The sequence below is a fragment of the Trematomus bernacchii genome, unplaced genomic scaffold (genome assembly GCF_902827165.1).
Source record: "Trematomus bernacchii unplaced genomic scaffold, fTreBer1.1, whole genome shotgun sequence".
NCBI classification, from domain to species: domain Eukaryota; kingdom Metazoa; phylum Chordata; class Actinopteri; order Perciformes; family Nototheniidae; genus Trematomus; species Trematomus bernacchii.
The window spans coordinates 882,292-886,378 of record NW_022988007.1 but is presented as its reverse complement, the minus strand read 5'-3'; positions in this window follow the sequence as shown (position 1 = coordinate 886,378).

The following is a 4,087-nucleotide window of genomic DNA, read 5'->3' as shown; positions in this document are numbered from 1 at the left end:
ACGGAAAACAGCCCCGCCCTCCTGCTCAGCATCCACAGACACAGGAGGATCCGCCGAGGAGGAAAATTAGTCCATCAGCGAGAATAACAAAGAACTTCCGGTTTAACCCCCATTGTAAACGCTTTAATAACGCTCTTTTTAAATGGTCTTATTATAAATAGCACACAACAAGATAGCATTATAATATATATTGGCTATATGTTATTATATTCTATGCACATTCTCTTCACGTCGCATATCTGAAGGCATTGACAAACAAGAGGTGGACGAGGGTAAATACTGCGGCATGGTGATGCTGGACCTACAAAAGGCTTTCGACACTGTCAATCACCCCATTCTGATTGACAAGCTAAAAGCAATTGGTTTTGATAAACTATCGGTGAGCTGGATGCAATCCTACCTGGAGGGGAGAGAACAGATGGTGGAGGTAAACGGTACTCTGTCCCCCCCCCTCCCAGTGAGCTGTGGTGTTCCACAAGGAAGCATATTAGGTCCGTTACTGTTCCTAATTTATGCAAATGACATGTCATCAGCATGTGACTGCAACTTGTTCCTGTTCGCGGACGACTCAGCCCTGCTGGTCTCTGACAGGAGCAGATTGCAGGTTGAAAAAACCCTCAGCTCCGAGCTCGGCAGAATCTGCACCTGGCTCGCCGATAATAAATTATCATTACACCTGGGTAAAACAGAGTCCATTCTCTTCGGTTCGAAACATAATCTCAGCAAATCCGACGACTTCTCAGTTGCAGTGGGTGACATTATTGTCACAAGTAAGAAGGAAATTACATACCTAGGATCTATTCTTGAGGCAAACCTCTCCTGTGACAAAATGGCATCCAATGTAATAAAAAAAGTCAATCAAAGAACTAGATTCCTATACCGGATCTCCTCTCTGGTAAACAAAAACACCCTGAAAACTCTGGCAGGAGCACTCATTCAAGGGTACTATGACTATGCTTGCACGTCATGGTACCATAGCACCTCCAAGGCGCTAAAAATAAAACTTCAAACATCGCAAAATAAACTGGTCAGACTACTGCTTGACCTTTCATCTAGAACCCACCTCACCTCTGCCCACTTTGACAACCTAGGATGGCTTAGAGTAGACGACAGAGTACAGCTACTTGCAATGGGCCTGGTCTACAAGATCCACTACACCTCTATGGTACCCATGTACATGTCAAAATTCTTCCCAAAGGTCAAGGAATACCATGATCATAACACCAGAGGGAGCTCCACAAATCATGTAAAACCCAGATTTGGCACAAAAAAAGGGGAATACACGTTTCGCAATTATGCCACATCAAGGTGGAACGCTCTTCCCACAACTGTAAAGGAAAGTAAAACTATACTTACCTTCAAAACCTCTCTTAAAGAGCACCTTCGGGGGAAAGCATTGCAAAACTGGCCCCGGTAATGGTACAAATCTCAACCTGTCGTACAATGGACAGCTTCCCCCCCCCATCTATGTATATACTCGCATTTTAGACTCTGTTACTAACTGTATATCTGTAGACTTGGTATGTCTTAAATGTCCGGTTAGGATGTATTAGAACGAAATCTAAAATGAAAATTGTAAATAAGCCATCTGTATGTAAAAAACCACCTGTATGTAAATTGTAAATAAGCCATCTGTATGTCAAATATGTCTTATATGTCTTAAATGATATGATGAATTGGAAATGGGGGACCCCTGATGTAAACAAGACGAAAGTCTTTCTCTGGTCTGCATCCCCTTAACAATTGTATGTTTTGAGCTGTACTGTACTGTACCCAATATACAAGCTGTTAATAAACTTTTCAATCAATCAATCAAAGACGTGTGCTTTTATTTTGAAATTGGACCATTCATTTCTGGTATAATGCTGCTGAACATGGTGAGCTTGACGTAAATTAGGTGTTTTTTTCTTCGCTCACTGCGTATCGTTTCGCCATCACTTTTCTACTGTTTCTCTGAACGTGTGGATATGTATAACATTAGATACAACTAGAATTAGAAAATCAGTGGTCAGAAATGAGGAGAATATCTGCCTGATCAAATAAATATCATGAAAATAAATAGATGTATAGCTCAGGAGGAAATATAAAACAACACCAAGAAAAAATACATATTAGATGAATCTGTAGTAATAAGGAAAACTTTGCAAAATTGTTTTTAAGTATACATGGAAGTATAAAGTATAGTACTCATATTTCCATCATGTGTATTAAGATAATAAAAGCCATAAAAAGGGCCACACTGTTAAATGTTATCTACTTACTCATGCAAAATTGCCTTTGTGACAAAGACATTGCTTGCAGACTGGGGCAGCAAGTAGAACACATGAATAATGCCGACTCATTACACACCCTGACGGGGACTGTATTTCTACGACATCTGACAGACAAGCACATCATCTATAGAGGGCTTCATAATGAAGTCTGATAGCTGATTCTTTTGAAACAATAATGATCTTACACATGTTTTATTAAAGTTTAATGTGTTCCATTAGTGCGGGTGAAACATTAACTCACTGACTGATAAGGTTATAAGGTTCATTTATTATCATTCTGCAACACAGCTGTGCACAAAATATGTGAGGTGCATCCTCTTTACGCTACACAAGAAGAACAACATGGAGGATGATCTGAACAGACTTACAGCCTGAGAGAAGCTGCTCTGCTGTCTGGTGGGACGTACAGATGGATTACTGAACAGGCCTACTAGGACATATATGATGTACCAAACCAGGAAGAAACACAAAAATAGCACCAAAAATCACAGCGCAACTACAAAGAGATGCAAAGCAACTGCTAGACACAATAGCTTGAAAGGGGGAAAACAGCCGCAAAGAGATACAAAATGACAACAAAGAGAAAAAGTGAGCAGAAGGAGACCATAATTAACACAAAAAGAGACACACAACATGACTGAAGAGACACACAAAAAGACTCCAAAATGAAACTAAATTACCACAAATTAACAAAATAAGACACAAAAATACGAGAAAAAGAACACAAAGAAACACAAAATTATTTACAAAAAATGAAATGAATACTAAAAGAAAAAACATGATAGTAAAGAGACATAACACCAAATGGCCAAAAGGATAAATACATCAAATTAGTAAAAAGAAGTAGAAAAATAAGCAAAGAAAAACAATAAGAATTCAACAAGACAGACACGCCCACAAAGACATCAAATAAAACAAAATGACCACAAACAGACACAAAGCAACAAAAGGGACAAATATAACACTAAGACACCCAAAATAATAAATACAAATCGGGTAAAATAAATTCAGCAGAGACATATAATGGCTACAAAGAGACACAAAATGACCATGATATGACTGCGTGAGAACAAAGAGACCAAACACAAAGTAGTTCTGAGAAGATAAAAAATAAAATAATTCACACAGCTCAAGTGTGTGTGTCCGGTTCTTATAGATGCTGGGGCCTTTTGCATGTCTGCTCCAAGGACCCATTGTCTCATTATCAGCCTGCGGTGCTGTGACAGTGAACACGTCTGTGTCTGGTCAGAGGGCAGCAGGGGGAGCAGGCTGCTGCTGCTGGGGTGCATGTCGTCTCAGTAGATGAGAACCAATGATGTTCTGGACTGTTTGAATCACACACTGCAGAGATCAAGTGTTTGGGGGGTTATTAAGGTAGATAATCTGCAAATACATATACATGTATTAGGATGCAATCAAAGGGCAACTCGTAAAGGATTAACATAAATCTGTTTATTGCCCCAATAAACACCTCCACATCTCCTGTGAGCTTTTTCCTTATTCCTGTTCATCACAGAATAGGAATAGTATAGCACTGGACAGATTGCAACAGTTGCATCTGGGTATTTCTCAGTATGGTCTCGAGTCAAAGGACAAGAATAACAGGTACAGGCACATAATCCCTGAATATATCTAAATTCATAAAGATGCCACCAAAAGGCAAAGCAATGGATTATGATGAATCTTCTTTACGCTCATTGCCCCAATAAACACCTCCACATCTCCTGAGCTTTTTCCTTTTCATCATCATGGAGTAGGAATAGTCGCAGTGACCAGATTCCAACAGCTGCATCTGGGTATTTCTAAGTATGGAT